The 20796-nt window shown below is 47.5% G+C and overlaps 1 protein-coding gene across 1 annotated transcript in view; it reads left to right on the top strand.

The window, feature by feature from the left end:
• Positions 1 to 629: 629 nt before the first annotated feature.
• The window catches only part of MFAP5 (microfibril associated protein 5), a 39599-nt gene continuing 19432 nt past the window's right edge, over positions 630 to 20796 (top strand). The window contains exon 1 of the mRNA XM_069754200.1: positions 630 to 837. The gene's annotated coding sequence lies outside the window, so the exon portion shown is untranslated. The remainder of the gene's footprint in view (positions 838 to 20796) is intronic.

Genomic DNA, 20796 nt, shown 5'->3' with positions numbered 1-20796 from the left:
ACATCTATATATCTATGTATTCTATGTGTATATATCTATTCCATCTATTCTTTCCTGTCGGGTCTTGCTGTGATTTTACTGTACTCGGCACACAAATTGCCGGCTTTTCAAATGCGATCAGTGTGTAAAAATCAGACGGCACTCGCATGTTTCGAGCGCTGTGCGATTTTTTTTCTCGCACTCACTGACTTCTCTTGTGGGATGCGATTCGATTTCTGATTACAATCGCAGCATGCTGTGAGTTTTTTCCAGTCTGATCATGATCCGATCCGAGCTGGAAAAAAAAAAAAAACACAGAGGAACACACAATGAATGATAGAATAACATTGGTCCGAATGCAATCTGACTTTTAATTGGATTGCATTTGTCCGATTTCATCGCAAGTGGAATGAAATCGGACTTAATCTTTTAGTGAACCCAAGCTCCCCTGCCCTGTAGGACACATACAGTATAAGCTTTTCCTACTTGATCAAAATAGTGGTTCAATGTTTTGGGTTCGGCCATCTCTCTGGACTTCTGCTCCGATATTGCGGCGTTAGCATTCGTCGCCCCCATAGAGCGGATATTCCGATTTTCCATAATGTAGGTGTGACATGTAGATGCCGTCTATACTTCCACAATATATGAGCACATGCAGACCCTGTGTCAAGGCCAAGCAGCTGCCCAAGTGCTCACTTTTTTTTTTTTTTCGTGTCTTTGGGTGCGGCTTTTAATTCAGGAATACTGGAAAAAAGACAAATAACGAGGGGAATCGAAGGGGAGCAGAGAAGGGGACAGAGGAAAGAACGAGAGACATTGGGACGGGCGCAGAGGAGCCGAAATCCAGCAGACGGAGCAGTAAGTGGGGGCTTCACCTACTGGATTGTGACCTGGAGAGGATGGAGGACAGATGTGTGTGTGCAGGGGAAGGAGACGGGGGCCAGGATTGCATAAATAGCAATTCCCTAACATATCTGTATCTCCAGACCCGTTACTAAAGGTTATTCACCGCATAATAAAAAGTTATACAATTTAACTTTTCTCTCTCAACTCCTCAATATAGTCAATATCTCTGCTTGCTGACAGCAAACGGAAAGTTTGATATTTACAACCAGAGGCTGAAAACCCGAACAAACTTTTCTTTTATTGTTTTCTTTTGTTTAGACCAGAACAATTTTAAGACTGAAAATGTGGATACATTGTATGTGCTTGGATACATTGTAGCAAACGGTCAGGGCAGGGAAGACATTGCTGTGGCTGTTCTGTTTAGGTCTAGGATACATTGTAACAAGTCTTGAACAAGGTCTGGGGTAGTTTTCAGCATCTGGATGCAGAAGTTGCTCCTGTTCTCAAGCAGAGATATTGAATATGATGAGGAATTGAAACCTTTGAACTCATCTATGACTTTGTCTTTACCCTTAGATACATATTTTGAGTTGTTAGCTATTAAGTGACCTGTAAGGAACTGGTGCAAGAAATTTCCTTCTTTCTCCACTTATGAGCCACTTCTTTCCTTCCTGCCTCCTAAACTCATCATTCACTGTGAAAGAGCTAAAACCAAGACAGACCCCGATCTCACTCAGGAATCAGATTACAGCTGCCTATTGAAGTCTACTGAGAGTGTAGAACTGAGTGAAAGAAAAAAGACCAAGATATTTATCTTTCCTGTAGAAAATAAGACTCACATGCTGTATCACTGCTTTCTTGTAAGAGTTTTATCTCATCCCAGAGCTGGATTCACAGATACTTTGCTCAGTATTATTCGTCCTTGCTTCTAATCAAGGGCTACATAGTGACCAAATAGCAGGAATCTCTCATGTCTGTGTGCACAGTATATGTAGAGGTTCTAGAAGCTAGATGGTGCAAAATGTTTTATGAAACTCTATTGCAAAATTAATTTTAGATAAAAGTCTATGCATTTAATTAAAGAAAAAGAATTTGCCACAGAAAGCGTTCATCTCCTTTAAATGGTGACTTGTAGCTTATTTGTATATTGTATATTATTTGTATATTGCATTGTCTTCTCGATCCACAGTTTGGTTCCTATAACCATGAGTTAAAGAGGAAGATGTAAATGTGGTAGATGTGGATGTTCCTGTACAAGTGTCCTCATTAGTGTTGAGCGATACCTTCCGATATCCAGGAGTATCGGTATCGGATTGGATTGGATCGGCCGATATCCAAAAAAATATCGGATATCGCCGATACCGATACCCGATACCAATGCAAGTCAATGGGACCAAAATATCGGAATGAAAATAAACCCTTTCTTTCCTTGTAGGTTAATTCTTCATGAAGGAAAACAACTAAGAATAATGTAGGATGTATTGGGGGAGGTGGAAGAGACATTTAAGGCACAGAGGTTTAGCCCAATCAAATGGAATAGCAGGAATTAATTTTTTTTTAAAGACGTTCTGAGTTACAAAGTTATTGACTATGTTAAGATTTTTTATATTTTGTCAGATATTTGTGTTTCACTACTCCCATGCTGTTCACCTTCTTTTTAACTTCTCCCACACTTTCTTCTTCATCATCCTCAGCAGCATCATCTTTTCCATCAACTTCTCCTTCACCTTATTCATCTTCTTCTTCTTCACCTTCTTCATATTTTTTTTTTACATTCTTCATATTCTTTTTATTCAACTATACTTCTTCTTCATTATCAACTTCTTCATCTTCTTCATATTCTTCTTCTTCATCATATTCTTATTTGTGACAGGCATTCCTGTAGTTGTTATCTATAAAAGTTTGAAGATTACACCTTCCGTTCTGCCTGTCACAAAAGATTTACAACAGGATTTGTCCGTGTTCAGTTTGGCCTTCAGCAGCAGGTATTTTCCAGGGGCACCACGAGGAGGAACGGACTCACCCCATACATTGCTTAGGCTTCTTCTGCTTATAATTTAGATAATATCTTTTGCTCTGATTTTTATTCTTATGCTTAATGTTCTTCTGCAGCTTCTTGTTCTTCTGCTTTTCGGTCTTCAGGGTCGTCATCTTTAGGGTCTTGAACTTGGAAATGTAGCAAAAGGTACAAGAGCAAAAGATCCTGCCGAGAACCAGATGACGGTACTGGAACCCGGATGGCTAGCCGAAGGTACAAGAGCCAATGGAACAACCGAGGACCAGCTGACGTTACTGGAACTCAGTTACTAAGCAGGAGGTACCCGTGCTAGAAAGCACTACCAAGGACCACCTGACGTTGGTCGAACTTGGATACCCAGAAGGAGGCACCTAAGCCAAAGGCTCTGCCCGGAACCAGCTGACGAAATTGGAACCAGGATGGGGAGTAGAAGGTACAAGAGCAAAAAACTCTGCCAAGAACCAGCTAACAGTACTGGAACCCGGATGGCTAGCCGAAGGTACAAGAGCCAATGGAACAACCAAGAACCAGCTGACGTTACTGGAACCTGGTTACTAAGCAGGAGGTACCCGTGCTAGAAAGCACTACCAAGGACCACGTGACGTTGGTGGAACTCGAATACCCAGAAGGAGGCACCTAAGCCAAAGGCTCTGCCCGGAACCAGCTGACGGTTCTGGAACCAGGATGGGGAGCAGAAGGTACAAGAGCAAAAGACCCTGCCGAGAACCAGCTCACGATACTGGAACCCGGATGGCTAGCCGAAGGTACAAGAAGTAATGGAACAACTGAGGACCAGCTTACATTACTGGAACCCGGTTACTAAGCAGGAGGTATCCGTGCCAGAAAGCACTACCAAGGACCACCTGACGTTGGTGGAACTCAAATACCCAGAAGGAGGCACCTAAGCCAAAGGCTCTGCCCGGAAGCAGCTGACGGTACTGGAACCAGGATGGGGAGCAGAAGGTACAAGAGCAAAAGACACTGCTGAGAACCAGCTGACGGTACTGGAACCGGGATGGCTAGCCAAAGGTACAAGAGCCAATGGAACAACCGAGGACCAGCTGACGTTACTGGAACCCGGTTACTAAGCATGAGGTACCCGTGATAGAAAGCACTACCAAGGACCACCTGACATTGGTGGAACTCAGATACCCAGAAGGAGGCACCTAAGCCAAAGGCTCTGCCCGGAACCAGCTGACGGTACTGGAACCCGGATGTCTAGCCGAAGGTACAAGAGCCAATGGAACAACCGAGGACCAGCTGACGTTACTGGAACCCGGTTACTAAGCAGGAGGTACCCGTGCTAGAAAGCACTACCAAGGACCACCTGACGTTGGTCGAACTCGGATACCCAGAAGGAGGCACCTAAGCCAAAGGCTCAGCCCGGAATCAGCTGACGGTACTGGAACCAGGATGGGGAGCAGAAGGTACAAGTGCCAAAGACACTTCTAAGCAGCAACTGGCAGTGTTGGAGCCCAGGTACAGCAGGAGGAGCAGAGTGTAGGCCGAAGCCTGCACTCGAGGCAGTTTAATATCTGTTGTTGTGTCAGCGTGGCGGTCGCTGGACACATTGCCGGATACACAGCTGGGGATCAGCTGACATTACTGAAACCCAATAACATGGCAGCTAGTGTTGACTCTGCAGACAGCACTTCCAGGCAGCAACTGGCAGTGTTGGAGCCCAAGGACAGCAGGAGGAGCAGAGTTTAGGCTGAAGCCTGCACTCGAGGCAGTTTAATATCTGATGTTGTGTCAGTGTGGGGGTCGCAGGACACAATGCCGGATACACAGCTGGGGATCAGCTGACGTTACTGAAACACAATAACATGGCAGCTAGTGTTGACTGTGCAGACAGCACTTCCAGGCAACTGACGGTGTTGGAACCCAGGGAATCCAGGAGGAGCAGAGTGTAGGCCGAGGCCTGCATGGGAGGCAGTTTAATATCTGTTGTTGTGCCAGTGTGGTGGTCACTGGACACGTTGCCGGATACACAGCAGGGGAGCAGCTTGCGTTACTGAACCCCACTGACACATGAGCGAGTGTTTTTTTCTGTGCAGCCAGCACTTCCGGGCACTAACTGGTGGTGTATGTGCCCAGGGAATCCAGGAGGAGCAGAGTGTAGGCCGAGGGCTGCATTGGAGGCAGTTTAATGTCTGTTGTTGTGCCAGTGTGGCGTTCACTGGACATGTTGCCGGATACACAGCAGGGGAACAGCTGACGTTACTGAACCCCAATAACAGAGGAGCGACTGTTGACTGTGCAGACAGCACTTCCGGGCACCAACTGGCGGTTTTTGTGCCCAGGGAAAGCAGGAGGAGCAGACTTTAGTTACTGCCACGCACACAGCAGGGGAACAGCTGACGTTGCTGAACCCCAATAACAGAGGAGCGACTGTTGACTGTGCAGACAGCACTTCCGGGCACCAACTGGCGGTGTTTGTGCCCAGGGAAAGCAGGAGGAGCAGACTTTAGTTATTGCCACACACACAGCAGGGGAGCAGCTGACGTTGCTGAACCCCACTAACACAGGAGCTAGTGTTTTTCTCTGTGCAGACAGCACTTCCGAGCACCAACTGGCAGTGCTGGAGCCCAGGGTCAATCAGGGTGTAGGCCAAGGCCTAATTGGAGCAAGTTTAATATCTGAAGTAGTGTGAGTGTGGACGGAGCAGGAGAAATTGCTGGATGCACAGCAGGGGATCAGCTGACGTTACTGAAACCCAATAACACTGGGTCATGTGTTGACTGTGCAGACGGCACTTCTGAGCAGCAACTGGCGGTGTTGGAACCCAGGGATTACAGTTCAGGTGGTAGAAACATGATCACAATAGGAGACCTGGATACTGTTGCCAACCAAGTATTTAATCTGGAAAAGGAGTGGCAAATTCCTGCGAGATCCAGGCCTTATTTATTTTCAGAAAAGTAAGCCGGTCAACTGTTGTGAATTCTGTGATCAAGCTCCCTCCTGTGGTCACGAGTGGTACTGCGGCTTCTGAGTTTCCTTCCTCAGGTGATGAGGTTAAGTCGTTAGGTGCTGCTCTATTTAACTCCACCTAGTGCTTTGATCCTGGCCTCCAGTCAATGTTCTAGTATTGGTCTTGCTTCCTCCTGGATCGTTCCTGTGGCCTGTCTGCTCAGCATAAGCTAAGTTCTGCTTGTGTTACTTTGTTGCTATATTTTCTGTCCAGCTTGCTTTTTTGGTTTTGCTTGCTTGCTGGAAGCTCTGAGACGCAGAGGGAGCACCTCCGTACCGTTAGTCGGTGCGGAGGGTCTTTTTGCCCCTCTGCGTGGTTGTTTGTAGGTTTTTGTGTTGACCGCAAAGCTATCTTTCCTATCCTCGGTCTATTCAGTAAGTCGGGCCTCACTTTGCTAAATCTATTTCATCTCTGTGTTTGTATTTTCATCTTAACTCACAGTCATTATATGTGGGGGGCTGCCTTTTCCTTTGGGGAATTTCTCTGAGGCAAGGTAGGCTTATTTTTCTATCTTCAGGCTAGCTAGTTTCTCAGGCTGTGCCGAGTTGCATAGGGAGCGTTAGGCGCAATCCACGGCTGCCTCTAGTGTGGTTTGATATGTTTAGGGATTGCGGTCAGCAGAGTTCCCACGTCTCAGAGCTCGTCCTATGTTTTGTGGTTTTTGTCAGGTCACTTGTGTGCTCTGAACTTCAAGGTCCATTGTGGTTCTGAATTACCTATTTATAACAGTACTGGAGGCCCAAAGTACTATGCTTCTCAATAGAGGGAAAAAAGAAGTTCTGAGACCATTTTTTTTTCTTTGCACTGTGTTTTGCCTTTTTTTTCCCCTAGACATTTGGGTGGTTCAGGACACAGGTGTGGTGATGGACATTAAAGGTCTGTCTTCATGTGTGGATCTTCTCACTGCAAGAGTACAAAATATGCAAGATTTTGTGGCTCAGAATTCTATGTTAGAACCAAGAATTCCTATTCCTGATTTGTTTTCTGGAGATAGAGCTAAATTTCTGAGTTTCAAAAATAATTGCAAACTGTTTCTGGCGTTGAAACCTCGCTCCTCTGGTGACCCAGTTCAACAAGTTAAGATCATTATTTCTTTATTACGTGGCGACTCTCAAGACTGGGCATTTTCCCTTGCGCCAGGAGATCCTGCATTATGTAATATTGATGCGTTTTTTCTGGCGCTCGGATTACTGTACGATGAACCTAATTCAGTGGATCAGGCAGAGAAAAATTTGCTGGCTCTGTGTCAGGGTCAGGATGAGATAGAGATTTATTGTCAGAAGTTTAGAAAGTGGTCTGTGCTCACTCAATGGAATGAATGTGCTTTGGCAGCAATCTTCAGAAAGGGTCTCTCTGAAGCCCTTAAGGATGTCATGGTGGGATTTCCTATGCCTGCTGGTCTGAATGAGTCTATGTCTTTGGCCATTCAGATCGGTCGACGCTTGCGTGAGCGTAAATCTGTGCACCATTTGGCGGTATTATCTGAGCATAAACCTGAGCCTATGCAGTGCGATAGGACTTTGACCAGAGCTGAAAGGCAAGAACACAGACATCAGAATGGGCTGTGTTTCTACTGTGGTGATTCCACTCATGCTATCTCCGATTGTCCTAAGCGCACTAAGCGGTTCGCTAAGTCTGCCACCATTGGTACTGTACAGTCGAAATTTCTTTTGTCCGTTACTTTGATCTGCTCTTTGTCTTCCTATTCTGTCATGGCATTTGTGGATTCAGGCGCTGCCCTGAATTTGATGGACTTGGAGTTTGCTAGGCGCTGTGGGTTTGTCTTGGAGCCCTTGCAGTGTCTTATTCCATTGAGAGGAATTGATGCTACGCCTTTGGCCAAGAATAAGCCTCAGTATTGGACCCAGCTGACCATGTGCATGGCTCCTGCACACCAGGAGGATATTCGCTTTCTGGTGTTGCAAAATCTGCATGATGTGGTCATGTTGGGGTTGCCATGGCTACAAGTCCATAACCCAGTATTAGATTGGAAATCAATGTCTGTGTCCAGCTGGGGTTGTCAGGGGGTACATGGTGATGTTCCATTTCTGTCTATCTCATCATCCACCCCTTCTGAGGTCCCAGAGTTCTTGTCTGATTACCGGGATGTATTCGATGAGTCCAAGTCCAGTGCCCTACCTCCGCATAGGGATTGTGATTGTGCTATCGAGTTGATTCCTGGTAGTAAGTTTCCTAAGGGTCGACTGTTTAATTTATCTGTACCTGAGTACGCCGCTATGCGGAGTTACGTAAAAGAATCCTTGGAGAAGGGTCATATTCGGCCGTCGTCATCGCCATTGGGAGCAGGGTTCTTTTTTGTGGCCAAAAAGGATGGTTCGCTGAGACCATGTATTGATTACCGCCTTCTAAATAAAATCACGGTCAAATTTCAGTACCCCTTGCCGCTGCTATCTGATTTGTTTGCTCGGATTAAGGGGGCTAGTTGGTTCACCAAGATAGATCTTCGTGGTGCGTATAATCTTGTGCGTATTAAACAGGGCGATGAATGGAAAACAGCATTTAATACGCCCGAGGGTCATTTTGAGTATCTAGTAATGCCATTCGGACTTGCCAATGCTCCATCAGTATTTCAGTCCTTTATGCATGACAACTTCCGAGAGTACCTGGATAAATTCCTGATTGTATACTTGGATGATATTTTGGTCTTCTCGGATGATTGGGAGTCTCATGTGAAGCAGGTCAGAATGGTGTTCCAGGTCCTGCTTGCTAATTCTTTGTTTGTGAAGGGATCAAAGTGTCTCTTTGGTGTTCAGAAGGTTTCATTTTTGGGGTTCATTTTTTAACCTTCTACCATCGAGATGGACCCTGTTAAGGTCCAGGCCATTTATGATTGGACTCAGCCGACATCTCTGAAGAGTCTGCAAAAGTTCCTTGGCTTTGCTAATTTTTATCGTCGCTTCATCTGTAATTTTTCTAGTATTGCTAAACCATTGACCGATTTGACCAAGAAGGGTGCTGATTTGGTCAATTGGTCTTCTGCTGCTGTGGAAGCTTTTCAAGACTTGAAGCGTCGTTTTTCTTCTGCCCCTGTGTTGTGTCAACCAGATGTTTCGCTTCCGTTCCAGGTTGAGGTTGATGCTTCTGAAATTGGAGCGGGGGCTGTTTTGTCGCAAAGAGGTGCTGATTGCTCGGTGATGAAGCCATGCGCCTTCTTTTCCAGGAAGTTTTCGCCTGCTGAGCGAAATTATGATGTTGGCAATCGAGAGTTGCTGGCCATGAAGTGGGCATTCGAGGAGTGGCGTCATTGGCTTGAAGGAGCTAAGCATCGCGTGGTGGTCTTGACTGATCACAAGAACTTGACTTATCTCGAGTCTGCCAAACGGTTGAATCCTAGACAGGCTCGTTGGTCGCTGTTTTTCTCCCGTTCTGACTTTGTGGTTTCGTACCTTCCGGGCTCTAAAAATGTGAAGGCGGATGCCCTGTCTAGGAGTTTTGTGCCCGACTCTCCGGGTTTGCCTGAGCCGGCGGGTATTCTCAAAGAGGGAGTAATTGTGTCTGCCATTTCCCCTGATTTGCGGCGGGTGCTGCAAAAATTTCAGGCTAATAAACCTGATCGCTGCCCAGCGGAGAAACTGTTTGTCCCTGATAGGTGGACGAATAAAGTTATCTCTGAGGTTCATTGTTCGGTGTTGGCTGGTCATCCTGGAATCTTTGGTACCAGAGATTTGGTGGCTAGATCCTTTTGGTGGCCGTCTCTGTCGCGGGATGTGCGTTCTTTTGTGCAGTCCTGTGGGATTTGTGCTCGGGCTAAGCCCTGCTGTTCTCGTGCCAGTGGGTTGCTTTTGCCCTTGCCGATCCCGAAGAGGCCTTGGACACATATCTCTATGGATTTTATTTCGGATCTCCCCGTCTCTCAAAAAATGTCGGTCATTTGGGTAGTTTGTGATCGCTTCTCTAAGATGATCCATTTGGTACCCTTGTCTAAATTACCTTCCTCCTCTGATTTGGTGCCATTGTTCTTCCAGCATGTGGTTCGTTTACATGGCATTCCAGAGAACATCGTTTCTGACAGAGGTTCCCAGTTTGTTTCAAGGTTTTGGCGAGCCTTTTGTGCTAGGATGGGCATTGATTTGTCTTTTTCCTCGGCTTTCCATCCTCAGACAAATGGCCAGACTGAACGAACCAATCAGACCTTGGAAACATATCTGAGATGTTTTGTTTCTGCTGATCAGGATGATTGGGTGTCCTTTTTGCCGTTGGCTGAGTTCGCTCTTAATAATCGGGCCAGCTCGGCTACCTTGGTTTCACCGTTTTTCTGCAATTCTGGGTTCCATCCTCGTTTCTCTTCAGGGCAGGTTGAGTCTTCGGACTGTCCTGGTGTGGATACTGTGGTGGACAGGTTGCAGCGGATTTGGACTCATATAGTGGACAATTTGACCTTGACCCAGGAGAAGGCTCAACGTTTCGCTAATCGCAGACGCCGTGTGGGTCCCCGACTTCGTGTTGGGGATTTGGTTTGGTTGTCATCTCGTTATATTCCTATGAAGGTTTCCTCTCCTAAGTTTAAGCCTCGTTTCATTGCTCCGTATAGGATTTCTGAGGTTCTTAATCCTGTGTCTTTTCGTTTGACCCTTCCAGATTCTTTTTCCATCCATAACGTATTCCATAGGTCATTGTTGCGGAGATACGTGGCGCCTGTGGTTCCATCTGTTGATCCTCCTGCCCCGGTTTTGGTGGAGGGGGAGTTGGAGTATATAGTGGAGAAGATTTTGGATTCTCGTGTTTCGAGATGGAAACTCCAGTATCTGGTTAAGTGGAAGGGTTATGGTCAGGAAGATAATTCCTGGGTCTTTGCCTCTGATGTCCATGCTGCCGATCTTGTTCTTGTCTTTCATATGGCTCATCCTGGTCGGCCTGGGGGCTCTGGTGAGGGTTCGGTGATCCCTCCTCAAGGGGGGGGTACTGTTGTGAATTCTGTGATCAAGCTCCCTCCTGTGGTCACGAGTGGTACTGCGGCTTCTGAGTTTCCTTCCTCAGGTGATGAGGTTAAGTCGTTAGGTGCTGCTCTATTTAACTCCACCTAGTGCTTTGATCCTGGCCTCCAGTCAATGTTCTAGTATTGGTCTTGCTTCCTCCTGGATCGTTCCTGTGGCCTGTCTGCTCAGCATAAGCTAAGTTCTGCTTGTGTTACTTTGTTGCTATATTTTCTGTCCAGCTTGCTTTTTTGGTTTTGCTTGCTTGCTGGAAGCTCTGAGACGCAGAGGGAGCACCTCCGTACCGTTAGTCGGTGCGGAGGGTCTTTTTGCCCCTCTGCGTGGTTGTTTGTAGGTTTTTGTGTTGACCGCAAAGCTATCTTTCCTATCCTCGGTCTATTCAGTAAGTCGGGCCTCACTTTGCTAAATCTATTTCATCTCTGTGTTTGTATTTTCATCTTAACTCACAGTCATTATATGTGGGGGGCTGCCTTTTCCTTTGGGGAATTTCTCTGAGGCAAGGTAGGCTTATTTTTCTATCTTCAGGCTAGCTAGTTTCTCAGGCTGTGCCGAGTTGCATAGGGAGCGTTAGGCGCAATCCACGGCTGCCTCTAGTGTGGTTTGATAGGTTTAGGGATTGCGGTCAGCAGAGTTCCCACGTCTCAGAGCTCGTCCTATGTTTTGTGGTTTTTGTCAGGTCACTTGTGTGCTCTGAACTTCAAGGTCCATTGTGGTTCTGAATTACCTATTCATAACAGTCAACGTTATCGGAGGATAGTCACATGCAACGGTCTGTTAGTACCCCACCTGCGGCACTAAAGACGCGTTCCGATAATACAATACCAGCAGGGCAAGCCAGCACCTCCAATGCATACTGGCTAAGCTCTGGCCATGTATCCAGCTTAGAGACCCAAAACTTGAAGGGGGAAGAGCCGTCTGGGAGTTTGCTGAGAGGGCAAGCCATGTAGTCTGTCACCATCTGATGGAAACGCTGTCTCCTGCTGACTGGAGCTGTCTGTGATGGTGTAGACATTTGTGGTGGGCACACAAAACTTTGCCACTGTTGGGCCATACTGGTCTTGCCTTGTGCTGAAGCACTGCTTCTGCTCCCTGTTTGTGCTGAGTTTCCTCCACTGCCTCGACGCACAGAGCTGCTTTGTAAAGCACTAGCAGAACTCCTCTCGATTGGACTGGAGAAGATGGACTGCACCAGTGTGTCTTGGCACTCCCGCATTTTATAATAATAATAATAATCTTTATTTTTATATAGCGCTAACATATTCCGCAGCGCTTTACAGTTTGCACACATTATCATCACTGTCCCTGATGGGGCTCACAATCTAAATTCCCTATCAGTATGTCTTTGGTCTGTGGGAGGAAACCGGAGTACCCGGAGGAAACCCACGCAAACACGGGGAGAACATACAAACTCCTTGCATATGTTGTCCAAGGTGGGATTAGAACCCAGGACCCCAGCGCTGCAATGCTATCCACTGAGCCACCGTGCTGCCCTATATTTTATGCTCCCGCTTCAACGGCGTTATGAGGCTTTGTAAGTTGTCCCGGTAGCGAGGATCTAGGAGGGTGTACACCCAATAATCAGCCGTGTTGAGAATGTGGGCGATGCGGCGGTCGTTGCTCAGGCACTGCAGCATGAAATCAACCATGTGCTGCAGACTGCCAACTGGCCAAGAAACGCTGTCCCCTGCTTGAGGCGTGACCTCTGCCTGCTCAGCATCACCCCACCCTCGCTCTACACACTGACTACCGGAGAATTGTGTAACTCCCTCCTCTGGAGAGATGTCTTCCTCCTCCATTGACTCCTCCTCATCCTCCTCACAAAGTGTTCCCTGCCCAGGCCTTTGTGAGGAACCACGTCACGCAGACTGTCCAGAAGCTGATGGCATTTGTGACTCCTCATCCTCCACCTCTTCCACAACATCATCCCTTAGCGCTTGCAGTGTTCTTTCAAGCAAGCAAATAAGGGGGACAGTCATGCTGACTAGTGCATCATCTGCACTCGCCATCCACGTGGAATCATCAAGGGCATGCAAAACCTGGCAGATGTCCATCATAGTGGCCCACTCTGTGGTTGTGAAGTCTGAACGGTGCGCAGTGCGACTTCTTTGCGCCTGATGCAGCTGGTACTCCATTACTGCTGGCTGCTGCTCACACAACCTCCTCAACATATGTAATGTTGAATTCCACCGGGTAGGTAGGTCACATATGATGCGATGTTCTGGAAGGCGGAATCGGCGCTGCAGAGCTGCAAGGCGCGATCTTGCCATGCTGGAACGTCGCAAGTGAGCACACTCTAGGCGGACCTTGTGCAGCAGTGCATCAAGATCCAGATAGTCCCTCAAAAAACTCTGCACAACCAAATTGTGCACATGTGTCAGACATGGGATGTGAGTGGGGTTGCCTAGGGCCAGAGCTGCCACCAGATTTTGGCCATTGTCACACACTACCATGCCTGGCTGGAGATTTGCTGGCACAAACCACACATCGCTCTCCTGCTTGATGGCATTCCAGAGCTCCTGCGCATTTGGCCACGGCTGTGCTCATATCGGTCGTAACAGGTAAGCGTTCACAGGTCAAGGTGGAGGTAGACCATGACGGCTTCTGCAGCGATGATTCTGAGGAACTGGAGTATGAGGAAGAGGCAATATGTACAGACTGGATTCCTGCAATCCTTGGAGTTGGCAGAACACATACAGCGCCACTCGCAAGATCTGTACCCGGCTCCACAACATTGACCCAATGGGCAGTGAGGGACAGGTATCGTCCATGTCCATGGTGACTGGTCCACGCATCGGTGGTGAGGTGGACCTTGCTACTGATGGTGTTTAGTAGCGCATGTTTAATGTTTCCCTCCACATGCTTTTGCAGGGCAGGGACGGCTTGCCTGCTGAAATAAAAGCGGCTGGGCACGTTGTATTGTGGGACTGCCAATGCAATCAAGTTACAGAAGGTGTCAGTCTCCACCAGCCTGAATGACAGCATTTCAAGGGACAGTAGTTTTGCAATGCCAGCATTCAGATCCTGTGCTCGGGGGTGGTTTGCCGAGAATGGCCGCCTTTTCTCCCATGCCTGTGCTAGCGATGGCTGTAGACTGGGCTGGGAATGTGAGGATGACAGGGAACGTGGTGCTGTGGGTGGAATTACACTGGGTCTCTGGACAACAGTGCCAGAGGTTCTTCCATGGAGATCCTGGGAGGAAGCTGAACCAGCTGTGTGTGAGCTGGAGGAAGAGGCAACAACACGAGCTGAAGAGGTGGTAGGTGCCGCTGTTGGTTGGCCTAGGTCTTCAGTGTGTTTTTGTAACTCCACCACTTGCCTGTTCCGCACATGTTTCCACATATTTGTGGTATTGAGGTTGCTGACACTTTTCCCTCTTTGACTTTCTGATTACACAGCTTGCATTTGACTAAGCAAATGTCATCTGCAACTGTGTCAAAAAAGGACCAGGCACTGCAAGTCTTGGGAGCACCCATTTTGGCTTTTGGAAGAGGCATGCTCCTAATGGGTGCCGAAGTGGAGGCTACAGGCACCGCAGTCTTCCCCCTCCCTCTCCCTCTTTGGGCCGTTCGGGGAATCTCTTCCTCAGAGCTGCTCCCACCACCTTCCTGTACCTCACGCCATGATGGGTCAAGGACTTCATCATCCACACTACCCTCTTCCACCAACTGCACCTGAAAGTGGCACCTGAGTCTCATCATCAGATGCGTACTGAGGTGTGCTTACCGGAGGCACTGGCCCACCCGCCTCTTCAGAATCAGAGAGACAAAGCTGTTGGGCATCACTGCATACTGCCTCTTCTTCCATTTCTCCAATGCTGCTTGGCTGGCCCCCTCTTTCCAAGCCAAGAGATTCAGAGAATAGAAGTAGAGATGGCTCCTGTCCTGGACTTTCTGACTGCCTGGGCAATTTGGCAGGTAGTGAAGAGACAGATGGCTGCTCTCCAGTGCTCTGTGCCTGAGAGGATGTGGCACTAATTGAAGTCGATGCGTTAGCTGCCATCCATCCGACAACGGCTTCAATTTGTTCTTCCCGCAGCAGCGGGGTACGGCGATCTCCTACAAAGCTGCGAATGAAGGATTGTTCCCTGCTAAAACTGGGGGATGCTGAGTCACTGGTGCCCGCAGCAGGCACAGAATCCCCATGTCCTCTCCCTGCTCCACGCCCACGTGCCTTACTCCCTGCCCTCTTCATCTTGGTAGACTGATAAAGATAGGCAGAAAAGTACTAAGGGTGTGCTTATTCCTGAACAGCTGCTAACAGGTGTAAGAAACACTAATTTTCAAAAGTGTGGACTAGACTTTTATATGAGCTAATGTGGCCTACACAACTGTAAAGTGGTGTGTTTGGTGAACTGTATTAATTTTTTTTTTTTTTGCAGAACAGACTACAGAGTGAGCTACACTCACACAGAGACCATGCAGACTGCCGTGAACGGCACTGCAAGGCCAAAAAAGCTCCTCTATACAATCCTATAGTGTTTTCCCACAATCTAGCTGTATACGGATGGGACGCCACTAATAGGATAAATTTGAACAAATGTGCAGCAGGCTGCACTTATTGAAAAATGGACAATGGAACGGTATGAGGCAGCGATGCACTCTGAGCTGACTACAACCAGCGGTGGCTGCAGACCAGGCTACAGAGTGAGCTGCTCTCACACAGACACCTTGCAGACACCTGTGAATAGCCCTGCAAGGCAAAAACAAGGTTCTCACACAGCGGTTGCTAAATTAGCCTGGGTAAAGCACAATGAAGCAAATTGCTATCTCTAAACTGGCTCTCAGGGACAGGACGCTGTGTTCTGACTAACTGAATTCACAACAGAGTGAACCCAAAATGGCGGCAGTGACTTTTATAGTGCATCATGACATCATTTCAACAGCCAATCACAGCCATGCCAGTAGTTACATGCCCACCATACAGAACAGGATGTGCCCACACTTCTAATTATTCCTCATTGGCTGAATTCTGGCTGTTTGAATTATGGGAACTTCCGATTCCGGTATCCGATATACTGAAAGTATCGGAACTCGGTATCGGAATTCCGATACCGCAAATATCGCCCGATACCCGATACTTGCGGTATCGGAATGCTCAACACTATTCCTCATAATACTGTCAGTTAGGCTTCTTTCACACTTGCGTCGGTACGGGTCTGTCGCTAAGCGTCGGTGCGACTTGCCGACGCACGTTGTGAAAATTTGGCACGACGTGGGCAGTAGATGCAGTTTTCCAATGCATCCGCTGCCCATTTAGTCCGGGGAGGAGGGGGCGGAGTTCCGGCTGCACATGGGCGGTAGGAAATGGCGGATGCGACGTACGAAAAAACGTTCCCTTGAACGTTTCTTCATGCCGATGGTCTGCCAAAATACGATGCATCCAGTGCACGACGGACGCAACGTATGGCCATATGTCGTGATCCGTCGGCAATACAAGTCTATGGGCAAAAAACACTTCCTGCGAGCACATTTGCAGGATCCATTTTTTCCCCAAAACGACGCATTGTAACGGACGTCACACGACGCAAGTGTGAAAGAAGCCTTACTCTGCAACAGTGCGGACCATAATGTACCTGTAATCCTACAGTGTCAGTCACAGAGTCCCTCTGCCAAGTTCAACCCCAATGCATTAGTCCCTCTGCCCACATGACATGCCAGAGAGCCTCCTCGTAGTTGTTGGGGTGTTACTTTTGACAGTTGCTGTTGTCGGGGTGTTACTTGTTGCTTTTGTATTTGTCGGAATGTTAGTTGTTCATCTTGTAGTTGTCGAGATGTTACTTGTTACTTTTTACCCTTGCTGTTGTCGGGGTGTTACTTGTTGCTTTTGTAGTTGTCGGGGTGTTACTTGTTGCTTTTGTAGCTGTCAGGGTGTTACTTGTTACCTTTGTAGTTGTCGGGGTGTTACTTGTTGCTCTTGTAGTTGTCGGGGTGTTAGTTGTTCATCTTGTAGTTGTCGAGATGTTACTTGTTAATTTTTACCCTTGCTGTTGTTGGGGTGTTACTTATTGCATTTGTAGTTGTCGGGGTGTTACTTGTTACCTTTGTAGTTGTCGGGGTGTTACTTGTTGCTCTTGCAGTTGTCCGGATGTTACTTGTTACTTTTATTGTTGTCGGGGTGTTACTTGTTACTTTTGTAGTTGTCGGGGTGTTACTTGTTGCTTTTGTAGTTGTCGGGGTGTTACTTGTTGCTTTTGTAGTTGTCAGGTTGTTACTTGTTGCTTTTGTAGTTGTCGGGGTGTTACTTGTTGCTCTTGCAGTTGTCCGGATGTTACTTGTTACTTTTGTTGTTGTCGGGGTGTTACTTGTTACTTTTGTAGTTGTCGGGGTGTTACCTGTTGCTTTTGTAGTTGTCGGGGTGTTACTTGTTGCTTTTGTAGTTGTCGGGTTGTTACTTGTTGCTTTTGTAGTTGTCGGGGTGTTACTTGTTGCTCTTGCAAATGTCAGGATGTTACTTGCTCTTGTGGTTGTCAGGGGGGGGTGGTACTTGTTGCTTTTGTAGTTGTCGGGTTGTTACTTGTTGCTTTTGTAGTTGTCGGGGTGTTACTTGTTGCTCTTGCAAATGTCAGGATGTTACTTGCTCTTGTGGTTGTCAGGGGGGGTGGTACTTGTTGCTTTTGTAGTTGTCGGATTGTTACTTGTTACCTTTGTAGTTGTCGGGGTGTTACTTGTTGCTTTTGTAGTTGTCGGGTTGTTACTTGTTACCTTTGTAGTTGTCGGGGTGTTACTTGTTGCTTTTGTAGTTGTCGGGGTGTTACTTGTTGCTCTTGCAAATGTCAGGGTGTTACTTGCTCTTGTAGTTGTCAGGGGGGGTGTTACTTGTTGCTTTTGTAGTTTGTGTCGATTCTCCAGGATCTTGGATGGAAAGAACTGACGCACTGACAAGTTCTGCTGCTTTAGGCTTTTATCTTTCTGAAATGTGTGACGCTTCGGGGCATGGCTGCTGCCGTCTTTTATCTGTTATTTTGTGGCTTCACATATGATATTAAGCCATATGTAAACACACTGCGGAGAAGTTCTGGGCTCTCACTTTCTGGCCCTCGGGTGATTTGGCAGGACGCCGTCATGCTCTGTAAGACTTCGCGGCCTGTTTGCACATTCCAGATCGGTTTTGTTCTGGTTCCACCTCACAGACCGGCTTTTCCTGAAAAGATCACGTTAGTAACAATGTACCGTCCTCTAACGGGGCCCTCAACGCTGACAGCTCCAGGGCCACACAACAATTTCTATAGAACTGTAAAGCCAGACTGGAAGGAAAACTCCTGGAGGGAAATATCCTGACCCATGTAATAGAAATGACCTACTGTAAGATCCTCCCTTCTGGGTCCTGGGCGCTGTGTCTTTCCCGTTGCATTTCTCTATGGCTCAGCAGCGATACTCCACATTTACTCTGTTCACAGCCAGATCTGCATTTAAACTTCTGCAGATTCTAAGTTCACATTCCCTACCGGATCCCTGCTGGTTCAGTGTTGGTGCAGAATTACGCTGCCCGGACCCCAGGTGTAGTCTGGCATTTTATACTCTGATATGCTGCGGCGTTTCAGAGAAAATATATTTTAAAAATGGTTTATGCTTCTTGAATGTCCAGACCGAGGCAAGGACCCAGCGAGTTCTCCCTAGAGATGAGGGAACGTGTTCGCAAAATGTTTGCCATTGCCTCCCGAAATCACATGTCTCTCTCTATATGAAAAATGGACATGTTGTTTTGCTGTCCCCATTTTCTCAGTGTACCAGTGCTGAAAAGCCGCTCCTGCTGCTGCTGCAAGTTGCCATATAGTTAGATAGGATCCTGTGTGACCTCCCAGCATCTAAGTAGTTTGTGCTAATAGTGTTGTGCAGGCAGGAGGCCACATTTCCTAATCAAAATCGTTTGGGCTAAAACTGTGTTGCAGTCAGGACTCAGGAGGTCACATTGGCTAATCGAAATCATGAGCATCAGAGGTCTGCTCAAAAGATTCACAGAACCCAGAGGAGCAAAGCATCTACACCGATAGCCCAATTTTTTTCCTGTTGGATCTGGGTCCGGATGAAGTAGGGTCCAAACAGAATCAAGACCCTTGTCACCAGACATTAACCCCCAGGGGTGGAGGTACACATGCGCGATCAACATGCCGTAGTCTGGGAATCACACTGCACTAAAATGCAGACTAGCGGGCCTCGCCAATCACTGACCGTTAGGGTTGAGCAACTTTTAGGTTTTCAGGGTCGAGTCGGGTTTCACGAAACCCGACTTTCTCAAAAGTCGGGTCGAGTGAAATCGGCCGATCCTATTGAAAAGTCGGGGTCGGGGTCGGGATCGGCCGAAACTCGAAACCCAATGTAAGTCTATGGGTTTTTTTGTTTTACATTTCCTTCAGGGCGATATAGCCCACGCCAATTTTTTCGAAACCCGACTTTTCACTTGAGATCGCCGACTGCCGGCCCGATTCCAGGGTGGGATCGGGTCGGGTTTCACGAAACCCGACTTTGCAAAAAGTCGGCGACTTTTGAAAAGTGCTGACCTGTTTCGCTCAACCCTACTGACCGTCCCATCAACCACAACTGCTGCTTCTTCCTCCTCATTCATCGTGGCAAGTGTTCTCAGACAGGTCTCTGGCCGCAGAACCTCCACTTGTTTACCCGCTACATTCAGGGTGAGTGAGAGCCTGTCAGCTGTTACAGAAGTGGCGATGCCTGCTCTTTTGTGTCACAGAGCACATCACATCTTTCTCAATCCACCATAACATCTCCGCCTGCACATCACTCACAGTCCATCAGTTTGTCCTGTTCACCCTACTGCACACTCTCTCAGCACAGCAGACAGCTCTCGGTCCCACAGTTGTGGTCACTTAAAAGAATGTTTCCTCTTACACATCTCAAAGCCAAGAGCTTGAACTCCACGATATCCAATCTGTTGGCCACAGAAATGCTGCCATTCCGTCTTGTGGATATGGAAAGTCTCCTAAAGTTGATGGCTGTCGCAGTCCCCATGTACAAGTTGCGCAGTCGACATTACTTCTCTAAGAAAGCTGTGCCTGTGCTACACCAGCATGTCGCAGACAACATCACCCGTTCCCTGAAAAAAAATCTGTCTGCCAGGGTGCCTTTCACCACTGGCACCTGGACGAGCAAACATAGGCAGGGGTGTTACATCTTGCTGACTGGGCACTGGGTGACTCTGGTGGCTGTGGGGGAAGGTGGTTAAGGGGCTGCTCCACAAGTCTTTGTATCCCCAAACCTTTGTATCTAACGGTTCCTCCACTGCTTGTCTCCTCCACCTCCTTTAGGACCTCCACATGCACCCTAAACCTCTCCCTTAATCAGACACGCATCCCAACACTGCAGAAAGAATCCCCCCCACCTCCGTACTCCGCAGCCATGGCTAACCTCAATCAGGCAGTATTTAAATTAATGTGCCCTTGAGTTTGCAGTTGCACAGCTCAAGAGTTGTGAGCAACTATCCATGCTGAGTTTGAGCAATGTGCGAACCTGGTGGGGTCCCTATGCCTGGGTAACCTCACACATGTGCCTTACATCTTTACATGGCTCACGTCCTCAACCTGGTGGTACAGCAATTTCTCTGCCACTATCCCGGCCTGGATGTGCTACTGCAAGAAAGCAAGGTCGCTGTGTGCTCACTTCCGCCGATCGCACCCCACAGGACATCGACTTGCAATGCTACAGGGGTCTTTCGACCTACTGGTTATCCATTTGATTTGCGATGTGCCAACATGGTAGAATTCCACTCTGCACATGTTGCAGCTACTGTGGCAGCAGTAGGGTAAAAATGGTACTAAATTAAATAAATTTAACTTTTAATATTAGTAATTAAAAACCAATACAGACAAGAACAACAAGACAAACACTAATAACACACAGTAAAGGTAGCAGAAAACACCCCAAACTCCAAAATCACCTTTTATGGGTGTATCAAAAACAATTACTCACATAGGTTCTCAGGTCTTAGTCTCCCAAACAGTAGACTCTTATAATTTGAGCAGTGGTAAAAAAGCAGTTTCTTTTTGGTCTCATGCAATTATTATCAGCAACCTC

Source organism: Ranitomeya imitator, chromosome 2 (assembly GCF_032444005.1).
Source record: "Ranitomeya imitator isolate aRanImi1 chromosome 2, aRanImi1.pri, whole genome shotgun sequence".
Lineage (NCBI taxonomy): Eukaryota > Metazoa > Chordata > Amphibia > Anura > Dendrobatidae > Ranitomeya > Ranitomeya imitator.
This window is presented reverse-complemented; position numbering and strand designations above follow the sequence as displayed.